Below are 26,742 nucleotides of genomic sequence, written 5' to 3' on the forward strand. Positions count from 1 at the left end.
TTAGTCTTTTTTAGTTAGTCTCATCATGCTTCTCCAGCAACATGGAAGGGTGAGGAGTTAAGGATATATTGCTAGCTAGGGTTTGCTCTGGCCGGAGGTCATGATGAGCTGGTAGAAAGTTAATTTAAGTTCCCATCTCACTGCTGACACAGTAAAGGGATGGCATGAGGAGCGAGAGCATGAGTTTGCTGCATTCTCACAAGTATCACCAATGCATGGTCCTTTGGGGCTAGCTGGTACATGACATAATTTAGAGCAGTGTAGGGCAGTATGGGGCCAAAAATCAAAGAATTTGGATCAGTATTATGGATGGTGGTATGCCTTGCCACACCAGGGCACATAATACAGGGAAATCTCTTTATCTTTTTAACTCTGTATATTGAAGGCTTCTAGTCTCTTTTCAATACACAATTACTAATTTTTATTTTTCTTTCTTAAATTTAATATACTATAGCAAAATTGAAAAAAAAAATATTCTGAAATAGAACGAGTAGTCACTAGCAGTGAATGATCTTGGCAATGCAACTGGCAATGCCGAGTACTTTCTGTGTACAACGGAGCACACTTAAAACGCTAGAAAAAAGGATAGATTTACCCTGATTTTGTTTGTTATACTAATGCTATGAAAGTCTAGCGTTCTATTTTTGTTCATCTACCAATCTGTTCAGCATATTTTGTTTAACAGTTTAATCGTAGAGTCTATATGCAACCACCCATGTTACATCAGACTCTGTGCAACTGGAATGTTGTTTACTTTTCACCAAGGCAACTCCCTGTTTTTTGTTAATTAATATCTAACAAGGTCCTACAGCTGACTCCCTTTAAAGTTAAGAACATGGGGGTGTTCAGGATTTATAGGCACACTGTGCTGAGGCCTTGTAGCAGCAGCGTGTTTTGTGCAACTGGCCTGTTAAAGGAGATGGTTGGGGGTAGTGTTTTTTCATTTTTATATGTATGTATTTTCTTTTATTCTTCCTCAGTTATCTTGGACAGGTTACGTTTGTACTGCACGTGCACAGTCCTTTAATACCTAGTGCCGTGAAGTTATTCTCTTAAGCAACAGAATGAAACCGAGAAGATTTGTGGGAGTGTCTTCTACAGCAGTAACCTCTCACTGTTCTTTTGGGGACTAAAGGAGAACTCACATTTCTGAGGTGGTCAAATTGGCAACTGTGGCTCGTGTTTAAAATACAAACATTTTATTTTCCCTATTTTTGACAACAGGACATCCCTCGAATGTCTCAATTACAACCGTACCAGCAGGGATTTTTTTGTTAAATCTTTACACGTTTGGTCCAGGCTTGATTTGAAATGATGCAAGGAATACAGTATACACAATTTTCTTAGTGCTATTCCACTGATTAAATGTCTTTTAATCTGAATATCTGTAAGTTTTTCACAAACTTTAATGTATTTATCTTCTTGGTACCCTTCTGGGATAAGTTAGTACCAAATATTGTTAGGATGTGTGAATGTATCTGTGTGTCAGAAAGATTTCATAATTAGAAAACTAGAACCAAATAGAGACTCCCTTTGATAATCTCAGTCTGTACCAGACAAATGTTGGTAGGCATAGAAATGTGGTCTCTTTCTTTTATAGTCAAATTTTGTACCTAAAATGTCTTCCCACTCAGTGATCCTCCTTAATCACTGCCCTATCTTAGCTATGTAGGCTGTCTTGAGGCTATACTCATTTAGGTGCACTGGCACGTGATAGAGGTTCCTCTAGCATCTCCACTGCTGTCATTTGAGTAGTGTGCTCTAAAGAAAATGAAATACAAAATTCAGTACATGCAGAAGTACATTTGTTTCCACTGTGAAAAAGGTACTTTTAATAGTTCAGTATATTTTTGAGCCTTGACCCCTGCCAGAACATCTCAGTAACATAGAGATAAATAGATATTGCAATTGGCAAGCTGATTATAATTGTATGTTAAAGCAAGCAGAAAAGGTCTTTTCATTTAATTCAGTCCTGAAAACCTGTAAAAATACTGGATTCTATTTTAAGAAGGAATAGTAGGTAAATAGTGTTCCATCCAAAATCTGCCAATTACTGATTGTGTTTGTGTTCTCTTGATTTTTTTTTTTAAAGTTCCTTTGTTGTATGAGGACATCTTGGCAGAGCTTCACATATGTGGTTAACTGCTTGCTGAGCCACAAGCAAATAATACTGTACAGTTAAGCATTTCTTCCTGCATCACCAATTTCTATTCTCTTGGGCAACAGGAGTTCAAATCTGGGCAAAGATGACAGGCATAAACCTGTCTGATTGGATTAATAACATAGAAACTGTTGCTAGCCTCCATAGTAATCTTTTAAAGTTGGTCTTGTGGTAAATTTCTCAACCCAGGTTTTGATTTTATTATACCAACAAATAGATAGGTGAATACCTCTTGAATCCTAAAGGACAAAAGGAGAATATGTTTCCCGTTTTCAAGCTTGGCAGATAAGGATTCTGCTAAAGGAGGTCGGAAAGGGTATCTGGAAATCTGATGGGCAATGATGATTCAGAGATGGCTTCCAGTATATTGACTGTGGGGGATTTCTTTTTAGACACTTTATCGTTTTTGCTTGTGTGGCATTTTCAGTCTCCCAAACTGCCTTTTCTTGGAAATAAGAAGTAATTAGTTTGAGGAAGCATGAGTTTTCCAGTCAGTGTGTTCGTTCACACCTGGAATGGAGCTGTGAAGTAGAATTGGTTTGTTTATCGGTTGGCTATTATAATAAAGAAAAAAGGTTTTTTGATAAATTTATTTAATCATAAAATTGCTGCTGCACAGAGAAAGTCATGTTTGTTGTTTTGTGTTGCTAGGGGGAATGACCTCAAATTGTCCCTGTATCATAACCTTACAAAAAGCTCAAGTAGCATATTGTGCGTAGTAGGATCTATATTTTGGGTTGTACCATTAAATTGAACACACAGAAAAAATCTATCTGTAACTTAAATTTACTTTTCCGTTCCTTTGTGTCCTGGTTTTGGCTGGGATGGAGTTGATTTTCTTCCTATTAACTCGTATAGTGCTGTGTTTTGGATGTAGTGTGAGGATAGTGTTGATGACACACTGGTGTTTTGGTTGTTGCTAGGTAATGTTTACGCTAGTCAAGGACTTTTCATCTTCCCATGCCCTGCCAGGTGTGCAGGGGGCTGGGAGGGAGCGTTGCCAGGACAGCTGGCCCAGCTGGCCAACCTGCTTGACCAACCTGATCTCCTTCTATGAGCAGGTGACCCGCCTCGTGGATGAGGGAAAGGCTGTGGATGTGGTCTGCCTGGACTTCAGTGAAGCCTTTGACACTGTCTCCCACAGCATTCTCCTGGAGAAGCTGGTGGCTCACAGCCTAGACAGGTGCACTCTTTGCTGGGTAGGGAACTGGCTGGACAGCCGAGCCCAGAGAGTTGTGGTGAACGGAGTTCAATCCAGTTGGCGGCCGGTCGCGAGTGGTGTTCCCCAGGGCTCAGTTTTGGGGCGGTCTTGTTCGGTGTCTTTGTCAGTGATCTGGAGGAGGGGATCGAGTGCTCCCTCGGTGGGTTTGCAGACGACACCAAGTTGGGCGGGAGTGTTGATCTGCTGGAGGGTAGGAAGGCTCTGCGGAGGGACCTGGATAGGCTGGATCGATGGGCTGAGGCCAACTGTATGAGGTTCAACAAGGCCAAGTGCCGGGTCCTGCACTTGGGCCACAACAACCCCAGGCAACGCTACAGGCTTGGGGAAGAGTGGCTGGAAAGCTGCCTGGAGGGGGAGGACCTGGGGGTGCTGATTGACGGTCGCCTGAACATGAGCCGGCAGTGTGCTCAGGTGGCCAAGAGGGCCAATGGCATCCTGGCCTGTATCAGAGGTGGTGTGGCCAGCAGGGGCGGGGAGGTGATCGTGCCCCTGTACTCGGCACTGGTGAGGCCGCACCTCGAATACTGTGTTCGGTTTTGGGCCCCTCACTACAAGAAGGACGTGGAGGTGCTGGAGCGTGTCCAGAGGAGGGCGGTGAGGCTGGTGGAGGGCCTGGAGCACGGGTCGTGTGGGGGGCGGCTGGGGGAGCTGGGGTTGTTTGGTCTGGAGAGGGGGGGGCTGGGGGGAGACCTAGTCGCGCTCTGCGGCTGCCTGGGGGGGAGGTTGTGGCGGGGTGGGTGTTGGTCTCTTCTGCCGGGTGACTGGCGATGGGATGGGAGGAGGTGGCATCGGGTTGCGCCGGGGGAGGTTTGGATTGGATATTGGGAGAGATTTCTTTGCTGGGGGGGTGGTCGGGCCTTGGGGCGGGCTGCCCGGGGAGGTGGTGGGATTGCCATCCCTGGAGGTATTTGGGGGATGTGTGGATGGGGCCCTTGGGGACATGGTGTGGTGGGCATGGTGTGTTGGGTTGACGGTTGGACGTGATGACCTTGGAGGTCTTTTCCAGCCTTGGTAATTCTATGATTCCATGATTCTATACCATATGACATCATGCTCAGCATATAAGGCTGGGTGAAGAAGAAGGGGGGGGGGTGTTCGGAGTGATGGCGTTTGTCTTCCCAAGTAACTGTTACGCGTGATGGAGCCCTGCTTTCCTGGCGATGGCTGAACACCTGCCTGCCGATGGGAAGTAGTGAATGAATTCCTTGTTTTGCTTTGCTTGCATGCGCGGCTTTTGCTTTCCCTATTAAACTGTCTTTATCTCAACCCACGAGTTTTCTCACTTTTACCCTTCTGATTGTCTCCCCCATCCCACCCGGCGGGGGGGGGGGGGGGTGAGCGAGCGGCTGCGTGGTGCTCAGTGGCCGGCTGGGATTAAACCACGACACTTTGTAGTCGTGTTGCAATGACAATAATAGTTAACACTTGGGAGGGTGAAGTTGTGTTACAAGAACTTGTAGGGAGCTTTTGGGAAAGAGCAATTCTGAAATTAAGATGATGATGTTCAAGGACTTGGCTAACTGTCATTTCTTATACCTACGACATGGCATGAATTCGACTGTAGTTCTCTTCAGAATGCTGCAGCAGGCCTTTATAAGCTCATCTTACAATTTTGTACATGCAATGTGAGACCTAAATCCTTAGGAAGGAAAAAGACAAACATCTTTTGGAAATTAATTTGGTCCTTGGGAATTACTCCATTGTCTGGGCAGTCTTCGTATGGTACCTGCTGAAGAGACTTTCACCTTGATTAAGATAGCAATCCCCCAAACTGATTTTTGAAATGTCACAACTGTGGCTATTTTAAAATCTGTTTTATGTTGAAAGTATCCAAAAGATTTGTTCAAGTATAGTACTTACTTGTTGGAGGAGGAATATCTGGTTCATTTGGGTAGCTCTTAGTACCGTATGAAAGAGGGGAAAAAAGTATATGAAGTAACACAGAGGGGTTTGTTTTTTTTTTTACAAAACTGTAAGTAAAGTTACAAATTAAAAAAACCTAAACCATAAACTCTATCTTATGAGTGTATTTTTAATATTCAAGTGCTTCCCTAATTTCTCCAATGTCTCCAGCAACCTTTCCCATCCCTCTTTCCCCTCCTTCCTTATCCACCCTTTCACTCCCCAAATTCTCAAAGCTGCTACTCTGGGGACATTCCTGAATCTCTGTATTCTCTGTCACTTTGTTCAAGCAACACACTCCTTGTCTTGCCAGGCCTTGCCCAGAAGTCTCTTCCTTGTTCTTTTAACTAATAGAAATACATTTTTAAAATATAGTTCTTTTTTTCCCCAAGTAGGAACTTTTGCTCTTTTATTCTCCCTCTCCTCCTTCCTTTGGAGTTGTCTGTGTTTCATCTCTCCTGTAATGTAGATTTACATTGAAGGAAAGATGAAAATGACTGGTCCTGAAGATCGTTCAATAGAATTGAGCAATTCTGGGGATTCCCTGGTAGACAGACGGTAGAGTGCTGGATTTTCAAGTATGAATTTTTAAATTAAAAGAATTTTTGTATCTTTGGGATCTTGAAACATCTACCCCGAGTTTTGGACTTGAAAAATAATAGTTTGTAGTCAGCCATTCTCCAGACTTCCCTTGCTTTTACATGTCCTGCATTTTTTTTCTTCTTGCAAAGTTAGAAAAATCAGACCGCATATTGGACATAAAGTCCAACCTTTCCCAGCATTTGGCTAGATGAGCTACAATTAGTTATTTTTAGTCCTGACCAAGTTTGCATAAATGTTCTTCAGGTTGACACTAATTAGACACTGAATAAATACATGGTTCCTTGAAGGATAGATACCTTTTCCAAGTACTGACCACAGCTTTAGATAGGTCACTTTCCAAAGTAGGTTTCCAAAGAGAAAGAAATTTGGAGCAGGTGTTACACAAACCATAGGAGTGTTTGACATGTAAAGACCTGGGTGTCTTCTTTTTTTCCACAACTAATACATGGAATTTGAAGTCACTAACTAGGCAATAAATTCCAGATACTATTTTTCATGTATTGTCAAGTTGAAAGATGAAGATTAGACGTTCCCCCAACCAATTTTGTCTTTCATACTCTGAAAATATTTAGGATACCAATCATAATAGAAACATATGGATACGCTAAATCAGTTGGTAACAGTTGCATGTCACTGGTTTGGCAGACTTGGAGAATAGGAAGTCATGAGTTAGTTACAAGGAGTAATCTAGATATCAGTATGCAGTACTTGAAATGTTTGTCATGTATATAACCATGACCTCCAGTCTCTTCAATAATACTATTGCAATCACTAATTTCTAACTAAAAGCTACTCTGTTACGTCAGTCAGAACAGAGATGCAAATCATATGTATTTCCTTTATGTTTGAGAAGTGTGTCTTTGGTTGTGTAGCTCAGGTGCTGCAAACAGGCAACACAATTTTTCAAGAAACTCGCCTCTCATAAAAGAATGAGATAGTTCCATTCTTCTCGACCACTTCTGGTTTTGTTCCTTGAACCTTTCAGCAAGGGATTTCATGGTAAGTGCAAATCTAAAGTGTCTCAGATGGTGAACCCCCTTGCCTCTGACTTACACAATTCTAGAATAATACCAACCTTCAGATGTTTTTTTTTATTGTAAACTTAAAGTGCCTTTTTTTTTCCCCCTTTGTTATTCCTTTTTTTCTGAAGTTGTTTGTGCTTAAATATACACCCATATTCTTTCACAGTAGGAAATTTCTGATAACTTACTGCTGCTTTTGCTGGGTCTTAACAAGATAGCATCAGTTCCCCAACCTTTGAGAGTGTTCAGGGATGGCAGCAAGTTAGTAAGTAAGGGAAGTCTGGGAAATCTATTAATGATGGATTTTTATCTGATTTTAATGTGGCAAAGAAACTGAATGGCAACTGGGAAGCTAGTTGATTGTCTTTTAATTCATCATAGGCAGATCTTCGGTCTGATAGTGTCTTCCATGCTATAATTCTGACAAATCTTGTTTGAACTCCCAGCCAAGGACTGACTTTGGCCGTAGCTACTGAATTTACCTCCCATGCTTAGAGGGGATTCCTGTGGGCTTTTATCCCGAGTTTGGAGGGCTCATATGGAGATGCTTTTTTGTTGCTGCCCTATGGAAAACTGTTTCACGGGCTGTGGATTTCAATATTGACATGTGCTAATTTGCAGAACTTCAAATAAATTGGTCTATCTGGTTGTACTTGCTAATATTTTTACTTCAGGTTCCCATTAATAAAAGTACCTCCAGTATCAACTCAAGTTTGAATTATAACTCTCCTGAAGAGCAAAGGAGAATAACGTTGCATCAAGTAAAATGTTTGTTGTTGTCTTCCCTCCCTCTTCCCCCACCTCCCAAAAAAGGTTAAACTGTTACAGGTTAGCTATATCTCTCATCACCCATATCTCTACTATATACTGCAGTGGCTTGAAAACAAAGAGCACACAAATAAGATCAGGCAGCAGCATTGGCTAATTACAAAATTTGTCCATGTAAGTGGCCTTAGCAGCAATGTTTCTGATTGCTGTAAGACCTTTAATCACAACTCCAGCATTGCCTGTAAGTGGATCTCCACTAGTGCGTAAGCGCATCCCTAAGTCACGGGCCATGTTTGGGGGATGTGATTTGCTTGCTCTCCTCTCTCGGGATCTTGCAGCCAGCCATACCGGTACGCTGCGGTATCACTGGGCACGGGAATTTGCTGGTGGTGTCTTCAGGCCAATTGTGTCCTTATCTGACTCCACCTACTCTGAGAAGTTTGACATACTCTGTTTCCCAAAGTAAATAGTGTTTGGGGTTTGGTTGTTTTGTTCATACTGTTTTATCCCCACCGAGGAATGAATAGAGCCATTTTGTAACCGTGACTCTCAGTTTACTTCCTTCACTCTCCTCTTAAACCTCATCACAGTAACTGTTAGTGTTTCAAATTCTCTTTCAAACAAGCACATGCCATCCAAATCATGGTGGTATGTGAAATGTAATGTTAGGCAACTGTTGATATTGTCAGAGGGATTGTATCTTAAGCTGGGGTGGGGAAGCTAGCACAGTACGTTTTGCAGAGCTGTGCATTTTTAAAAACATCATCATGATCCCTGGCATATCACTTGTACTTGCAGAAGAGGGCAGGGTCCTACACCTTCAGTCGGGGTGCATTTCCAGATGTTCCACCCAGCCTGAGTTCATGTCAGACAAGTCAGGTCATTGTTGCAGAGCTATTGAGGTATTCAAAGGAGGATCTTTATTTATTTCAGTGTTTCATTCTTTTATCAAATCTAGAACTCTTTGAAGGTATACCACCTTTTGCTGATCACAAAATGAGTTACTTTAAAACCTTCTCTGGGGAAAAAGAACATATAACCGTTCTAAAGTTCTACCTTTTTTCCCCCCATTAGTTCAGGTTATACTTACTACTACTTTCATTGCATTTTTAAGCAAACCCCATCATTTAAATGATTAGTATCTACTTTAATCATGTAATAGTGTGACAATCCTTTTAATTTTTTTATGTTAATAGAGAGATATGTGTTTGTGATTAAAATTTATCACTGTAAACTACGTTGCAGTAGCATCTAAATATGTTGCCCAACTAGAAAAATCATGCATGTGCAAAATGATAGCAAAGTTTATAGAAACAGGGCTAGCACATATGTTATTTTGCCCTAATAGTTCTCCAGCCCTAAGCCATTGGTGGCTCAGGGACTTTGTCTGATTCGTGTGTATTCGGTAATTGTGAATTAATTTATCTTCCACGGACTCGTCCAGCCTACCCTTTGAATATATTGCAATGGGGAATTTCACAGCTCCGCTACATCTCGCACAAAGATCTACCTCCTTTTGGTTTTGAACCTAGCTCCTGTTAGCTTGGTGTAATGCTGACTGCTACACTTGTATTGGAAGAGACAGCAACTAGTCGATGCTTACTCACATTTTCCACATCACTCATCATGTTATGGTTCTCAGTCATACTCCTGCCCTCATTTTTTGCTTTCAAGACTGAGTCGTCCTGCAGACAACTTTCTCCTTCTTTCCTCATAACCCCATACTTCTTTTTGGTTTGGCTTTTTATTTGATGCTGAGCTGACATTTTAACTGAATTGTCAGTCATAACCCTGAGATCAGCTGAATGTTCAGCTTGGTGTCCATCATTTTATATTTTCAGTTAGGATTGTTTTTTCCATGTGCATCACTTCATATTCATCTGTGTTAAATCTCCTATTTCTTGCTGTCATCCAGTTCTTCTGCTTCAAAGCCCATTTATTACTCTTCATGGTTGGAACTTGTCTTGACTACCCTCAATAATGTATCGTCACTGGACTGCCACCTGGCAGCTCACCTGTTTGACAGGTCATTTATGAACATTTTGACCAATGCGAGTCACTACTGAAGCCCCCTGCTGACTTAACTCTGCTGTTAGAGCTAATTATTTACTCATACTTCTTAGTGACTCTTTCAAAGAGCTGCAGTAGGTGTGTGAGACAGGACTATCCCTAACTGGGAAGGAATCAGTATAGCTTTTACATAGTGCATATGCATGCATACGTGCTGGGAGGGAGGATCTGAAATGAGGACATTACCCATTTGCCTAAAAGTTAGGGATGCCCTCATAGGAAAAAAACCCAGCTTTCATCATGTATTTGTCATTTCCATGGCCACCTCCTTTAACTTGGTTTTCTCTGAGTGGAAAACCTTATCTTTGCTGTGTTTAAAAACACTGATGGCCATTTTCCAGTTACAGGTGGCTCTTAGGATACTGTTTCTTAATGTTAAATTTCCAGTGAGTTTTCCCTTGTGGTGCCGGTCATCAGTGCAACAGAGAGCACAGTGCTTGAGATGACCTGCATTGACTCCCAATAAGGGATGACCAGTCTTTGAGCATCCTTATGAGAAACTAAAGGAAAGTTTTTTAAAAAAAAAGTGAGTAATAGAACTACATTCAGGAGTATCCTGTGCACTCACCAAAATGGAAACAGTTAAAGCCCAGAGAGTTGTTGTAATGGTTCAAATACGTGTGAACAGCAGCATTTCTGCTTTGTGCTGGAGGGGTTTTGTCCTGCAAGAGCTAACTATCCTTTTGTAACAGGCAATTGTTTTACAGTAAATCAGTAGCAAATCAAATGGTGAGTAGATTTTACTAGAAAATCTTGCTAGACAGAACTCTGAGAGCAGGTTCCTGTTTTTTTTCCTTTCCTCTTCAGTGTATAAGAACAGAAAAATCTGCTGAGAGTTTTCTGAAAAGTCAAGTGGTGGAAGAACAAGAGCAGCAAGGACATGTACCAGTAGTTCTTTGTTTGTACGATGTTTTTTAGACAGCATTGGGGTTGGATAATACATGAGGAGAACTGGTTTCTGGAAAAACAGAAAAACAGGACCCTTCCCTGACACATGCATTTTGTATTACTTTTTTAAATTCAAACTAGAGGAGATAGGCAGAGCACAAAACCTTTTCTAACGTAAGAAATGGTGGTAAAACTTCCATATTTTCTGCTGGACACTTTTAAATTTTACAGTGTGGGTACTGCCCAAGAAGAGATTCAAAAATACATAACATTTCCAAAACTGAACTATAAAAACTAACAGATTCCTGTTCTGGAGCTCTGGGGAAAAAAAAAAGTCATATCTCTAAATTTAGACTAAAAGGAGTTTGTCGGATATTTTCAGTGGTATTAAGCAACTCCTGCTTTCCAGTAAAGCTGGAAGCTGGGAGAGCCGAGAACCTTTGAAATTTGCTGTAGTTGGAAATTGCCTCATGTTTTCCATTATAAATATTTTTCTTTTGTTTCTTTTATTTAGAAATTTTTCAGTTGTGGACTGAGGTTTTCCATATGAGATAACTGCTTCAAATGAGTACTGTTTGGAAGCTTCCTTGGGACTGGTATATTTGTCTTACCGATTCAAATCTCCCTCCCTCAGAGACATCAGTTTTTTTTTCTGTGACAGTGTAGAGTTATACCCTCCGCCGGCATCTCACGTTTATTGAACTTTTTTTGAAATTTGTGTGTGCACCTGTGTGCCCTAATGGTAAAGAAAGTAGATTGCTAATATTATATTAGCAGTCCGGGGGTTGTGGTTAAGAAGGCATTTCTAGAAGCTCTCGCAACGGTGGTTTTGACAAATTATTTTCCTAATGGGATGAAGTTTGCTTGTTCTTATTCTGGAAGCGTCTGAAAAAAAGCTGTTCGTCTCTCTGAATTGCATGTGCAATGTGAATGTAATCAGTTGGTTTTAACTTTTTTATTTAACCTTTCAGGTTAATCAATGGGGTTGGTTTCAGGGGGTGTTTTTTTTGAAGTGCTATAATTTTCTGCATAGGCTGACGGTGAGGCCTTGGCTCCGTTCCCACTGGTAAGCTCTGCCAAGGACTTCAATGGAATCATAATTCCTCCTTAGATACTTTGTGTGGTGGGAAACCATGGTTATTTTTTAATTTGGCTTCGTAAGAAAATCAATTTTGTTTCCTATAAAATTAGTAGGATCGTGTTGTCTGTGTGTCCAGATATCTGTCATTTCTGCCTTACAAGCTTTTTTTGAGCCTGCTGGCAAATTTCAAAAAAACTTGGCAGCAGGGAAGAAGTCCTGAAAATATGAAAATATGAAAAGGAGAGGCAGATTCTGTTACTGCCACCTGAAGGAAAGGCTGAAGCCCCTGCGTAACTGTATTCTGAACAGAGAATCAATATGGGAGAAAAAAATTACGAATATTCTAATCCCAGGAAGTGCTTCAGTCAGAATTCACGCCTTATTAAACATGAGAAAAAAAACCCTCTCTTCAGTCAAGATTTGTATCCTGAATGTATTCTCTGATGTCTTACAAGGCATGAACATCGTTTGAAGCTTTTCCTTTGGCAAAGGCATTTAGAATATCTTTCCTGTGTGGTTTCTCTGATGTTTAATAAGGAGTGAACTCATGCTGTGCTGTGGCTTTAAACATAACTCAGTTAAAAAGTCAATCCGATGCAGTGTAGAAGTCCATTGGAATCTAAACTTCGTTAGCTGTGCTACCCATGAACTTCCTTGTTATTTGTGCTGTGAGTGGTCCCGATATAAGCAAATACAGGTAGGTAAACATTGACTGGTAGGTATTCAGGAATAAATGAAATACAGAGATTACATCCTTGGAAATTATAGATAATGTTTACACACATAAAACTCATGCAATATAAAGAAGTAATTCATCAGCCTTTAGTAGGTCATGTCCATATATTGGTATGACATTTACATTGGTAACATTGCATTATATAACACACGTGCAGAAGAGGACCAAATTACTATTGATGTGGGAACTAAAACTTTGAAATTCCTGATTCTTTGGGGGTTTTGGGAAAAAAGAAAAAAAAAGGTGCTATTTGACTTGCACATTTTGTATATGAATGTGTGGTGTGTATGAGGTTCATACAGATGCAGGTGGTTATATGGGTAAAGGCGATATCTCATTTTATCACCGAATTCAAATAGACATTCAGATAAGGATTTATGTGTTCAAGGTTATATTAACTGAAATCTGTATGTAATGCATTGTATCCAGTATATACAAATGCCAAGTTTGAACCGGCATATTTAAAGAAAAAGGACAAAATAAGAGCAATTCTTGGATTTGCTGTCCTTCCTGATGTCAGAATTAGAATTTTTTTTTTTAAAGAACCCATCTCCCTATTGCTTTCTTTTTTCAGCATGAAAACAATATATTAGGTACAGTAGTTCCAAATCCTATGGTTCTAAGCACATTTTTATTTTAAACCAAGGTGAATAAGAATTTACCTAAGTAAACGAGGATCAAATATATCATTCCCTTATCTGCATTATGGAACAGCTGCTTTTTTAAACCCTATGGCTGATTCTTAATCTGAAGTAAAATTGGGCATGTATAGTATCCTGGAACTGCATCGTCACTCTGAGCTCTTAGTGAAAGTTGGAAAATCTGAAAGAAGGAGATGAGTAAGATTTCTCTGGTGTGAGTGTAACCTCTGCAATTTTTAAGGAAAATTAAAATTGACCAGTAGCCAAAGAAACACCAACTATAGTAGTAATATTGTATATATAGTAGTGGCCTCCAGGCATTTGGAAGAAAGAAGCCCAATGAACAGAGGCTATATACGGGAAGGTTTAGATTTAAATTCGGAACTGTATTTTGTTGTTCTTGTAGGGTCAGCTTGCTATTTTCTTTCTTACTCCAACTTTGCAGCAGACCTAAAATCTTCATAAGCTAACACATTCATTATAATTCACTTAAAAACATCCAATGATGGCCTGTATGTTGAAGACAGGAAACAGAAGAAAAAAGCAAAGAGCATATGATTTCTGAGAACTTCAGTCTTCACAACAAAATAATAACCTAAGGATGTAGAAGCCCCAAATCAGCTATTCCTGCCCCGGGGTTAGCAGGTAAACTAGAATCTAAAATACTATTTATAGATTTAAATAATACTGAAGGTTTCATTTTTTACATTCTTTAGTCAGTTCAAAAATAACTTTTGTGAGTGACAAATATTCACAATAAAAAAAGCTTGCAAAGTTGCTAGGTCCGAAATCATGCGCTTCTGCAGTTAGAGCTAGATAGTGTAGACAGTGTGCAATGTCTTCTTTAAATTTTGTAAAGTGAGAAAATGGGTAACCTGCCTTAGCAGCTAGTGTCCAAGGGATTTTGTTGACACTGTGACATTATTAGCTGATGGAAGGAAGAATTTTGGATAAACTGAAATGACTCAATAGTAAAATTCACCTTGAAAGATGCTGAGGACCTCCTTGAGAAATTCTGGTCATACTCAGCCTCTGAAGTAGCCATGAGTTCTACTTTGCTTTTATTAGCATATAATAGTATTCATTCCCTGACATAAATTGTATCATGGATTGTATATGAATGCATTTGAAGCAGTCTCTGCACTATACACAAATTGTATTATGTGTTGTTAAAATACTTTACATCCTGTAGGGTGAAAGGTATTTTAGCGAGACGAGTAGTACTACTTCAGTGCTTTTATTTTTAAATAATCTTCTGATGCTCCATGTTTTTTCTGTCAGTCTTAGGCATGTCTCTTTTCTGGCTTAAAGAAGAATGTCAGATTTGCACTGAATTATCCCAAGGAAATAGTAAACATTAATTACGAGTTATTTCATGAAGAGTTGTAGCCTTCTGAGTTAAACTGAAAGTACGGGGTGCTGCCATTTGTAAGGCATTTTTCATTTTGCAAGTGCTTTGCAGAGGTCAGGTGGTGTTTGGTATAAGTCCTCTACGTACTTCTCTAGTCTGCAAAGACTGGGAAAGAATGGCCGTGGCTGTTTCCTCTTTCTTTACCCCAGAAACTATTGGCAGAATTGGGTTAACACACAGAATTTGCGTCTTCCAGTGCAGTGTAGTGACTTGACATTAAAGTGGAAGATCATAAACTTTAAGCATGCACATATGAAGAAGAGATCTTGAAGAGGAAACAATCAATTTAGTTTGTACAATTTAAATATACTACTGTAGCTTGTTTTGTAGTTATGGTGATTTATCAAATGGCATTAACACAACTTTGAAAAAGTTCATCATGCAAGCTGGACATTGCCGGTTGTTGTGTCATTCAGTGACAGGGGTGGACGTGGTGAGGAAAATCAAACTGTTTGGTAGCATAGCCTCTTTCTTAAAGACTTTAAAGAAATCAAACTTTAAAGAACTTCAAAGAAATAAAAGTACAGGATATCCAAACATATGCATGGATAACATAGAAGATTCCATATTTATTGCTGGTAGAAACAGCCAAATGCAATTAGAATATAATCATTCTCATCAAAAAATTAGAATATTTTCACCTTGGGTATAAATTCTTTTTCTGTAACACCTTGATAGTTTAAGTTAGATTAAGTATTAAAACCACATTCTGTTATTTAGCCATACAAGATAATTACAACAGCTTCCTAATCATGGGCACACAAAGGGCCGTGTTAGCACCACTCCACTTATGATTTAATAAATACAAAATTTTGTCCCATATATTGTATAATGGGTGAAAAGTTGCTAAATTGTTGAAGTGATTTGAATGAAGGAAGAGTTCTGTTAGATTTCATTTAAATGTCAAGTCAATTAAAAGCTGATATTTTTAGGAGATCATTGCATACAATACAGCAGTTTTTAAAAAAAAGGAGAAAAACGTTATTCCTTTATGGAAGAACTTTATAAAACAACACATACAAATACTGGCAAGACATCATAGTCTTCATCAGATTGAGTGATTATCAGTCGATAATCTAGAAGTCTCAATATAACTAATAATAATATTAACAGTTAGGTGTCAGAAAGTTGGTGCAAACAAAGCGTGAATATAATGGGATTTGTTACACAATTTATCTTGGTAAATAAATCTCTATTAACCAGTGGTAGATCTTTGACTTGGAAATAAGCCACTATTGACAGAAGGGTTTCTTTGAAGTAGTTCTCATCTCTTGTGAATTTTAATTTTAGTTCATAGAATGTGCCTCATTCAATTACTTATTTTACCTTTTTTAGTTCTCCTTTTAGAGTGTATTTGTAGCAGTATTGGTTTTACACTGGCATAGCTGATGCATTTATTACCAGATACAAAAATTAGTTGGTGCTTTGTATTTTTGAAGGGATAGAGGGAAGAACTAGTTGGGAGAGAAAACAAAGAGAGATATTGCAAGAGTAAGGGAGGGGGAAAGCAAGGTTCATGCTATTTTGTATTTTAATCCGTTTCTTCATTAATCTTATTGAAAACTTCTCTGATTACTGCTTGAGGCAGTGTAACATTTTCTTTTTTTAACATATCTGTAGGACTCAAGAGCCTTAATATAATTTCCAAAAAGAAAAGACTTAATTTAGGAAGCTATTCTAGATGTAGAATCCTAATATCTTCGGTCTTATTGAAAAATAGAACGTCAATGATTTAAAAACTGATAAGCTTTCTGAAAATGTCATTCTTCAACTAAAAAGGCTAGTTTATCAAAGCACCTGATATTTATTTGTAAATACATCTACTTGCAGATACCATTTAGGCCACTCCATTATCTAAACACCCAACTTGCAAATGCACTCAAGCCCTTAAACATTAAGTAACATTAATCAAACCCTTAAAGGTGATAAGGTATACTAACGGAAAGTTGGAATTTTTGTCTTTCAGTGACCGTGTAAGTATTTGCAGTTTGTAGGGGAAAGAGGGCCTGCATTAAAGGAAGCCTACGGGGTGCGAGTGTGTACATCTGACTCAGGCCTGACTGGTGTCTGTATGTACACTATATGCATTCATAACCTGTTTGGCAAAAAGGGGAATCTTTGTGAAAAGGATTTTCGCTCCAGTCTTTGTCTTGCAGAACGTGCCATAATGAAACTACTCCAGGAACAAAGTCCAGGCATCAGTAAAAACGAAATCCTGTATTCACCTTTTGACCAACTAAGCGCTGCTCTAAGTTGCGAATTATGAGATTTCCAGTTTCTTGTGTGTATATGGAGTCCCTGCTTTGATTTTAACACAATGAAGACCTGTGGTTTATTTTCTGCCTTTCCTTTTTTGTTTTAAAAGTAGGCCTGTGTCTGCCTTGTTACAGAAGGAACCTCTGATGTAAACCAGGGTTTCAAAGTGCCAACGTTTTCTTCTGAGAATTATTCCCCGTCTTCCCGCCTACCAAAGGCTGCTTTTGTGCGATGTGATGCGTAGCTCTGCTTCCCTCTGTTTTGAAGATAGTATATTAGGATGAATATTGAATTATTTATGTTCCTAGGAACAAAACACACTTACCCAAATGCCTGTGGTAAAAATTCTGAAAGGGGCTATAAAAACCATCCCAGCAGATTCATACCGTCTTGCTAAACGAGTAAGGGTTTAACGTGGTTCTTATTAGCTTGTCAAACCACAGTGGCTGTGTTTACATGAAAAACTTATGTTCTCTTGCCTTGCGTCCACATGTGAACATATTTGGCTTGCATAAAACCTGAGCTCACTAGGCCTCTTGGAGCATTTAGCAGGAGCACCAGACCAGACTTGTAGCATTCCACATCGTTTGTGAACATAAGATAAAGCCAATTTCAAGATCTGAGCAAGAATGCCCCTTAATCATGCTGCGTACACATGGAAATCAATGTCAGAAGCCAGATGTACGAAAGAAAAACGTTTTTCTCCTCTAACTTTCTGCCTCCCTCGGGCATTCTTATCAATGACCCAAATGCTCAAGTTCATATCCAGAAGTTTTCCAGCACGTTGCTCTCATTTCATTTCTGAAATTTTTCTGCAAGATTTCTTATCCTTTCAGTACTTTGCCTTTCTCATTCTTCATGTGAGCTAATCAAATGTGATGCTGATGATGCAGGGGACAGGATGTTTCTTACACGAAATGTTTCTCCAGATAGAAGTGATCTACAAATGAGGATTACTGTCTGGCCTAAGGAGAACAGGAAAAATTTGATTATGTGGGAGAAGTCTACAACACAGCACTATTTTAGCACAGAGGCAAAAAATAGCATGCTTACAAAACGACTGTGTCACTGGAAGTGTTAGGCATTAAGCGATATCAGGAAAAGAATAACAATTAGAGATAATTACGGTAATTTGACTAGTAGATATGGGAGCATAAATAAAACAAGGAACAATATAAGCAAGTGCAATCATAAAATGGCTGCAAGTTACAGGAAAAGACTGTTGTTCTTCAGAAAAAGGTGAAAACAGTAGGCAAGGAAGGCAATGGAGTCGTACAGTTTTTTCAGACTCATTCTTCTGCTTCATGAAAAAGACACTGCTGGTTAGCTGGGCTTAGTACAAGTAACAGAAAATTACCTGCCATGTGAACAGTCATAATATAGTAATCTGGATGTTATTGAATGCATGCCGGAATATTGATAAGTTTGTAAATATGACTGATATTATCTTAGAACAGTTATTCATTTATGTTACCCACTCTATGGATGGATCATAAGAAAAGATTCACATGGATTTGTGAAAAATATTCTGTTCAATGGGATTGTTTGGGAGATCTCCATCATTAAAGCAGAGTGGATTATAAAAGAGCAGATCAGTATCTTAAACCATGACAAGCACTGTGTAACATACCATCCAGGGTTCAGTGCAGAGGAATTTCCAGTAATCCTCACCATAAATAAATCCTCAATTCTTTCATTAATTTATTGAGTCCTACTGTTTCAGAGGAGAATACTGCTCACAGCGTACCAGCGCTCTAGTTTTCCTTTTCTTGTTTATGCAAAAGTTTATAATTCCCAGCTCCTATCTTCGTGCTACGTGTAAGCCATTTTCAGTTCCTTTGAGAGCACTTCAAGTCAATAAATTTTTCCCTTGGAGCAGAAGAGCCAATGCCTAGTATTATTTTACTTGTTACTTAGAAGACCTTCAATATATTCACAGTTAAGGTGGTTATACATGTATCTGCAAAACAGGTAATGCCATTAAAAGTATGTTTCTGAAGAACAGGAAGTTGAAAAGTAAATTTTCAGATAATAGGCTCAACTTTTCCTCCTTCACAGTCCCTGTGAAGGAGAAATGGGGATAGTGCATCATTTTAAACAAGTTCCCCGTTTTATCTTGGCATCTCAAATCAGTGCAGGATGAAAAAGTGTTGCAATTAGGTTACAATTCACTCTTTCTTCAGCCAAAATCTTGTTCTGCCTTAGTTGTGACAAGTCTCCAGCCTCTTTCACACTTGCTCTTCTTTCTGAGATCCATACAGAAGGCAGTCTCAGTAGGTTAGGCTACGTGGTCTTTCTCCTGGCATCTTAAATAATTTCTTTAATCGTCACTTACTGCTTTTTTAACTTCTTCAGAAGTAAAAACAAATGCACAGTGTTCTCTCTCTTTTCTTATCTGCCCATGTTGCTTATCTTATCTGTAACTTTTTTGTTCAGTGATGTTTACTGCTTCTCTCAGGGTTTCTTTCTTACAACTTTTTCTGGTCATTTAGGGTTTTTTTGGCTGTTATTTCCTCATTGCATTTAATTCTCTGTGAAACTCTTCTTTGACTTTTCTTCACTTCTCACTCAGATTTCTCTTAATTTGCTGACAAGATTCCTTTAAGAAATAAGCAAAATGCTTCGGAAATATGTATTTCTCCTTTGTAAGTGTTTAAGTCTTAGGTCTCCTTGCTGCAACCCATGCTCTTCCTCCCCTGTTGTTCAGTCCCTGCTTTTCAGTTCCTCACTGTGCTGTGTAGTGTGAAGTGCTGGACTGTGAAAGTTCTTTGAGACAGGAACGGCCTCACAGTTTAAACCTCCTGTTTAAATTGTGAGGCATCTAGCAACTTGTTCAGGATTTCTCATAACTCTTTCCTTAAATAATTCTGTGCTGATGGAGAATTAATATTAGTAACTAATACATTTGGGGGGGGGCAACACACAAAACTTTTCTGAGATCTTAAGAAGTGTCACTAAATTCAGTTCTTATGTCATTCGTTATGGATTCTCATTATTATTTGCCCCAAATGACTGAGCATATTACATTTGCAATACACCTTGCTATTGGGTTTTTTGTGGAGAAACTGAGGGGGCCATAAATGTGGTAAGTTGCAACACAAAACCAACATTTGTCAGAATTTTTGAGCCTTGTAAGAGAGAATCACACTCTTTTTATAGTCTGTGGAACTTTTCATATTCTTTTTTTGAACCTGTTCATACTGTAGTATGAAAAATAATTCTATATTTTAAGCATAAGGGGTTTTTTTAGTACTTTGAATCAGTTTGAAATATATTGCTTTTATACTTTTCACTTTGGTTTTATATTGTCAGAATGAATAAGTGACCAAAATTTCTGTACTGTGCAGTGGTTTAGAGTGATATTGTTGACACCGGTTAAGTTAACCTGTATTTTAAACTGCTGCACACATTGAAGCCTTGCTGATAATTTCTGTTGCGCTTGCTTGTGCTTTTCCTGAGGTTTGTACCTTGAGGCATGATGGAGGTTCCAAAGGGCAATCGATTCTGCTGCACTGCCTGCCTGCCCAGGCTGGCTGATGTAAGCTACAGATCAATTTGTAAAAGTGGGGTCCCCTTACCCAGAGAAGAAAGCAACATGGTGACAGTTGTAGGCAGAGGGCTTGTATACCGCGTGCTACCGCTGTGTAACATGAAGTGTCCGATCAGCTGGGTAATAAATGTTATCCTCGCGTGGTTTTGTTTCTTCAGAGAATGCGAGGTCTGAGGATGGTGGAGAACTCCCTTTCCATCGCTGGCAGCCCAGGTTTTCACTCGTTCAGCACGTCAGTGAAAACCTTTCAGTCCCCTTTATGCAGAAACTTTCTGCATATAAAGACCCATTAAGCAAAGGAAAAATCCCTTCAGTCCTGATTTATCCAATACAGAGGAAATACTAGCGTTTTCAGACTTTCATACTATCAAGTAGCAGTAAGAAAAGCTTTATACTGCAAGAGTGTCTGTTCTTTCTTCTTCCAGCCAGGGAAGGGAAGAAAAGAAACGTATTCTAATTTAATTATAGGGTTAGCTATCTATTCATCTTATGCTTCTTGGGTTTTTTTTCCTCAAGGAGGAGTAGAATCCTGGCGACAGAGCTCCTATCCCCATAAATCTTTCAATATTGGATCACCCGAGCTATGGTTTGTGTGTAAGTCTGTTAGGTTAAGGTCTGCTAGAACCCAGAATCTGTACAGTTCATGTAAATCTTTCGTTGGTATAGCCACTTTGTCTAAAATGGGAAAGACATTCTTTTTTTGGTCTTTTTTGACAATTTTACCTGCAGCAGAATAAAGAAGTTGGAGTAACCCAGACGAAGCAGTATTCATTAGCACTTACGGATGACTTCATCCCACAGCTTTTATACTATTCTATGAATGTTATTAAACTTCAGTGTATTTCAGTATAAGCATCTGGACGTTACAGGTGGGCAAGCAGAGAAGCAGACTGGTTGCAGTAAGTTGCTAGAAGATACAAAGTCAGCAGAAGAGCTGTAAATAGAGCTCAGCAAGTCTGACTTGCTGATGTTTTCTGCACAGTCTGTGAAACTAAAATACATTTTGGTTTTAGTATTTGCTTTTTACAGTGATTATTTCATATTTTTTTCCAGTCACTAGCTAGGAGGAGCTCAGAGGTATTTACCCTGAACCTCTAGTAAGTCAAGGAAAAAAAGGTAATATTATCCTTTCAGCAATAATGGTCAGATTTTTAATCTGAGTTTGACCGGGATCCTTCCTCCAAATAAGTAGATTTGGCATAGTTTTCCCTCTAGATCTATTTGTGATTGTATTTTTTTTCTGTACACTCAACAAAGTAGATACCTCAGATTGTATCTGTTAGCTGAAAACATACATTTCTGTTTTACCAATGTTGCAGTAGAAATAATTATAAGTAAAAATTGTTTCTTTAAAAATAGAATAGAAACTTTTTTTTTGGACACACTTTACCTTGTAGTAAGATTTGAGTGGACAAGCAATATGTTAATTATGTTTGCTTTAAATGGAGTATTACTGGAAAGAGGAGAAGACACTGTCACAAACCTAGACTGACCAATTTTTCGGTAACAAGAGTAATGTTCTGTTATTTTACTGTTAAGCTCTGTATTGCTGATCGAAGCACTATCCCAAGGCTTCTGCCAAGAACCACGTTGTTCGTGTGATAGGGAGGATTTGGTTATGGTCGAGCAAGTCTGAAAAATGGTAAACTGACAGCAAATCTGGGATCATGGTTGGTAAGGCAGCTTTTGTGGTCACGTGCTTTTATTTGATGTGGTTCCTCGTGTCTCCTGTGCCAAATGGTGTAATGTAGTAAAGTGATGAAACTGCAAAAGAAAAAAAAAGTCAACTATTTACTTCAGCAACAAAGGAGAAAGAGAACGGGGAAGGAGATCAAAGCCCATAACAAGAGTCTCAAAACAGGAAAAAAGAGCAAAAAGAAGGGAATTTCTTTCCACATGCTTCAGGCTACCCTTGCTTATAGCCATCATGAGTAATAAACCCTTTAAATGCTTGTGTAGGTCTGCAACGTGCTTCAGTTTCAAAATAAGGCAGGTGAAATCTTACAGAGAGTTAAGAAGGGTGTATCCTGGTAAAAACAAGGGCTATAGTCTATAAAGTCTAAAGTCTACTTTCCATCACTGGTACATAGATTTGAACATGTTTTAACATTGGCCACTCTGAGAGAAAAGCTCTTAGTTATTTTAAACCAGTATAAAAAGTCTTTCCATGCAGAGGCAAGTTTTTTGTTTATTTACATTTTCAAAGCTAGACAAATCTTCAACTGTATTGTTCACGATCATTGAAATTGTCATTTCCCTATTTTATATGGATTTTGCAGAAAGAATACATTGGATTAGGAATGTTGTTGAGTGCAATTGGTATTATGTATCACTTTCTTTTGGTAAAAAGCTCTTTAATGCTACGTTCACGCTGTATTCAGGGACAAGTATGATTCTTCTTCCAGTGCCGGACCTCCTTCCCAAATACACGTTTTTTACTCTTTCCTCCCTTGGAGCAAAAATAACTGCCATTGTGCAAGGTACCTCCTTTTAAGATCATGAAAGTTCTCTGTAGATGTTCTTTTCTTTGTGATACTTCTTTCAAAGAAAAGCTTATGCAATTTTGGGAGATGGGGAATGGTAACAGGTAAAGGCAAAATAGAGGGAGAGAGAGAGAGAGCAAAATATATAGACAGTATTACATGTATGGGTGCTTAACTGTAGTACCGTAACCTGTGTTAGTGCATAACTTCATAAAATGTGATATTTTTATTCTTGCAAGACTCTGCAAGATGTAGAGGGTTGCCTGAAATAATCCGCATTTTTCAGACTCAGCTCAAAAGTCTCCCAGCAATTTAGAGAAACCTGTGTTTTTCTGCTCAGAGAAAGGGGGAAGCAAAATGGGTTGCAGGGAAGAGGTGGGGTGAATGAAAGGAGTTTAGGGGGACTAGACAGGCCCAAGAGAGCATGGGGAGAGTTGTAGGGAAGGGGGTAGGATAGGGATGGCAGTAGGAGCATCTTCCTTCGTGCCTCTAAGTCTGCCTTGCCAAACCACCCAGTCTTCTGAGCTTGGGATTTGGAAGCACCTTTCTTCTTCTCTAGTGAAGTGATGTTTTTGAGGAAGGTGAAGTAACTGGTTCTTTACACATAAATACTCAAGAACAAAACCAGTCACTTCTGTAAACCTGCGAATTAATGCTATGCCTTTTTTTTTTCTCAAAAGGATCATTTCTTGAGAAAGACATTTTAATGTAATTATAAGCTATCAAGAAATGGGAAAGAATTTTGCATTTTTTATGCGGGCCTGAATAAATAGGTCCATTGAAAGACAGACAGAGCAAGTCACTTGGAATGCACCAGTCAACAGCAGAAATGTAAACATACTCCAGCTACACTGTCTGCACTTGTATTTCAGCGTGTTGCAGAACAAAACTGCTATTAATGCAGGCTGACTGCTGCTCTTTTTTTTGTGAGTTCCTCACAAAATCCACTTTAATTCACAGACCGTGGGTTAGAACCACATTGTGTCTGACACTGGAAACCCAGGAAGGCAGGAACTTGCTGCAAAGGGGTCTCTGGTCCGTCTTAAAATGAGATGTGTGAAGTTGATTTGCAGAGCTGAGTAGGTTTAGATTAACAGCAAGTGAATAAAATGCTGAGGCCAACAGATCTTTGTCTCTGTGTTCCAACGTGTTCATGCGACCTTATCTCATAGATAGGTAGATCTAACATGTATTTATCTTCATCCGGTATCAGTCCTAATGAAGTAGCATCCACTAAGACTGTTGCTTCATGAATTATGATAATTATAGAAAGCCACTATCAGAATCTGTTAGAAGCTTAGCCTTGAAAAAGTAGCGGGTTACTGGGAAAAAATTGTGTAAAAATCAAACACAATTCAATTGGTTGTGGTCAAACTAGACTTACTCTGGCAGCTGTAGGGGAGCAATATTAATTAGTGTTTAAAAACAAAGTAATTTCCTCATCATATCTCTTGATGGTTTTTTGTTTGTTTTTTTTTGTCGTCTTGATAAAATGAATGTCACCAAACCTGATAGTGTGATGTTATAGTTGTTTTTATTCCTGGGTATAAAAATGTGTTTTATTTGTGAGAGCTGTATAACAGTGATACCAAGAAGGAAAGCTTAATCATAAACAGAGGTATGCAAGATCTATGCTCCAAGGGGCTCAGCTATCCGGAAAGCAGGTCTGACATGCAGGAATCTTTAGCTTGTGCTGGTGAAATCTCTTGGCAAATAGAATGTCTTTGACTGTAAAAGGCTTCTTATGGCATTTTTTGTCTTACACATTTTCTTTCGTTTGGGCTTTGAGGGACCTCAAAAAGCAGCATTAGATACTGAGCTGCATGCTGAAATTCCCTTGCCTAATTTTCTCCATTTTACATGTTTCCATGCATCTTTTACAGGTCCTTCTTATCTGACGCTGAGTAAGTCACTTCTTTCTTCAGCTGCAGGTTTATTGTAGGGTCAAAGGAATTATTAAAGCTTCTTGCCCTGTCTCATGATTGTGAGGTACTGCAAATATGTTCCTTTGGCTCAACAGAGACGTAGTACAGCGTAGTCAAGTCAAACTCTGAGCAATAGCTTCCTTACATGTTTAAAAATAAAAGAGAAATATCAGCTTCATAAGGCAGATGAACCTTAATTGCTGAATGTTTATAGAAGGTTTTGAGATGGTCAGAGGCAAGGTCCTGTGCAAATGCAGTATTTTATTAAAATATTTAATAAGCAGATTCTCTGACCCAATAGAGGGAACAAAGATGCCTGTCCACTCTTAATTTTCCCTACCCATAATTATTTCTACAGAACGTAAATTACATATTGTACAGCTTTATTCTGTTTTCAGAGGATAATTATACTAGAAATTCCAGCCTTCTTTCTGTGGAGGGACCTCTTTCTCAGAAACCACACCTTGTAGCAGTCTGGTTTTCATTTGAGAAGGGTTGAATTCCCATTTACGTCAACAAGTTTTTATGGATTGACTACTTTCAAAAGATGGGTACAGGTAAAATAGGAAGCCCTTATTCACAAATCACAATAATTCGGTTTGGAAGATGTATTGGAAGCTGATGATATATAGGAATGGAAGCTTTTTTGCATGTGAAACCTGGTAGAAATTATTCCTAATTTCATGCCTGCTATTGTAACCGAGAGAGGAGCCTGTAATTCCTGTTGTAGTCATCTGAGCGTCTCCAGTGGTATTTCCATGCTGAGGGGAAACTTGGACATGGTGCAAATGAGGGAAGGCAGGATGCAAAACGGACAGTACCGTTTGCTCTCTGTATGAGATCGGAGGCTTTTATGGATATATTTACATAAGCATTTAAGGAGTTTAATAAACTGAAAGCCAGGGTCTTAATGTAAGGTTCACAACCCACTTGTAACATACCAGGAGGGACAAGTCTTTCATTCTCCAACATTAAAGATGGATGGTCCCAGTATACTTTCAGTTTCCTGAGAGCAAACTACTGTTTCAGAAATGTTCCAGCTTAGTAATAATCTAATAGTCATGCTTCACTGTTTTTAACATCCACAAGTGACAAAATTATATTCCCATGTAAGTAATTTTAGTAGGGGGGTAGCAGCAAGGAAGCTGAACTCTGGTTTAAAAAAAAATCCTGTTCAAGACTTCTGCTGGAGAAGTTTGTTTGGTTTTTTTATGTAGTGTGGTATACTCAAGGCTTTTTTTTTTTTCTCATCGTTGCATATGCAAAATCCAGACCTGCAGAACAGTTCCATGTGGTGAACAGTCTGCTGAACCCAGACTGTTTTGCCTGAGTAGCAGATTTCCATATACCTTCTTATGAGTTTGGGTTTTTTTGATTTATGTAGGCTCTGTTCCTTCAAAGGGATGTACGACTGTAGACCTTTATACCTACCAAAGTGATATCTTACCAAGTACTGAGGAAAATACAAGGGCAGGTCCAGTTGGAGAATAAGAGCCTTATTTTGCAGAGAAGAACTTTCTTTCCAGCCAGTTTAATCTTTCACGGAAACAGCATGTAAACAGGAGGCCACAAAGTAACTTAGCTTTTGAAGCTTTTTAATTGTACCCAACAAGGTTCTGGATGTTTAGTGAATGATGTAAGCCACAGTGTGTAACGCAAATTCATATCCCTTTTGATTGGTAAAAGGTCAGTACTGCTAAAAGAAAGTAGCATGGACTTTAGCTGGTTGTTGCCTTATACAACCTGATTTAAGTAAAAAGTGCTAGATCTTTCCACACCAAAGAAGCCATTTTCCTTGGCAATAGCAGGCGTGCTTCAGTCTTCCGTCCTATGATAAAGGCAATTAAGGTGCCTAAATACATCTCTGAAGTTACCTTATTTCTGTGAATTCCTACCATTCAGATTTCCAGTCTGTGCATGGACAGAGTTAATATCTTTGTTCATATTATTTCCTTCTAGGTGATGAACAAAATCATAGAATCAGGGAATATAATCATAAAACAATGTAGACTGGAGAGAACCT

The 26,742-nt window shown here is 39.0% G+C and overlaps 1 protein-coding gene across 1 annotated transcript in view; it reads left to right on the top strand.

Annotated features, from left to right (window-relative positions):
• BABAM2 (BRISC and BRCA1 A complex member 2) overlaps nucleotides 1-26,742 on the top strand; it is a 182,325-nt gene that overhangs the window by 110,625 nt on the left and 44,958 nt on the right. The gene's annotated exons all lie outside the window — the stretch shown is intronic.

Source organism: Calonectris borealis, chromosome 3 (assembly GCF_964195595.1).
Source record: "Calonectris borealis chromosome 3, bCalBor7.hap1.2, whole genome shotgun sequence".
Classification (NCBI taxonomy): domain Eukaryota; kingdom Metazoa; phylum Chordata; class Aves; order Procellariiformes; family Procellariidae; genus Calonectris; species Calonectris borealis.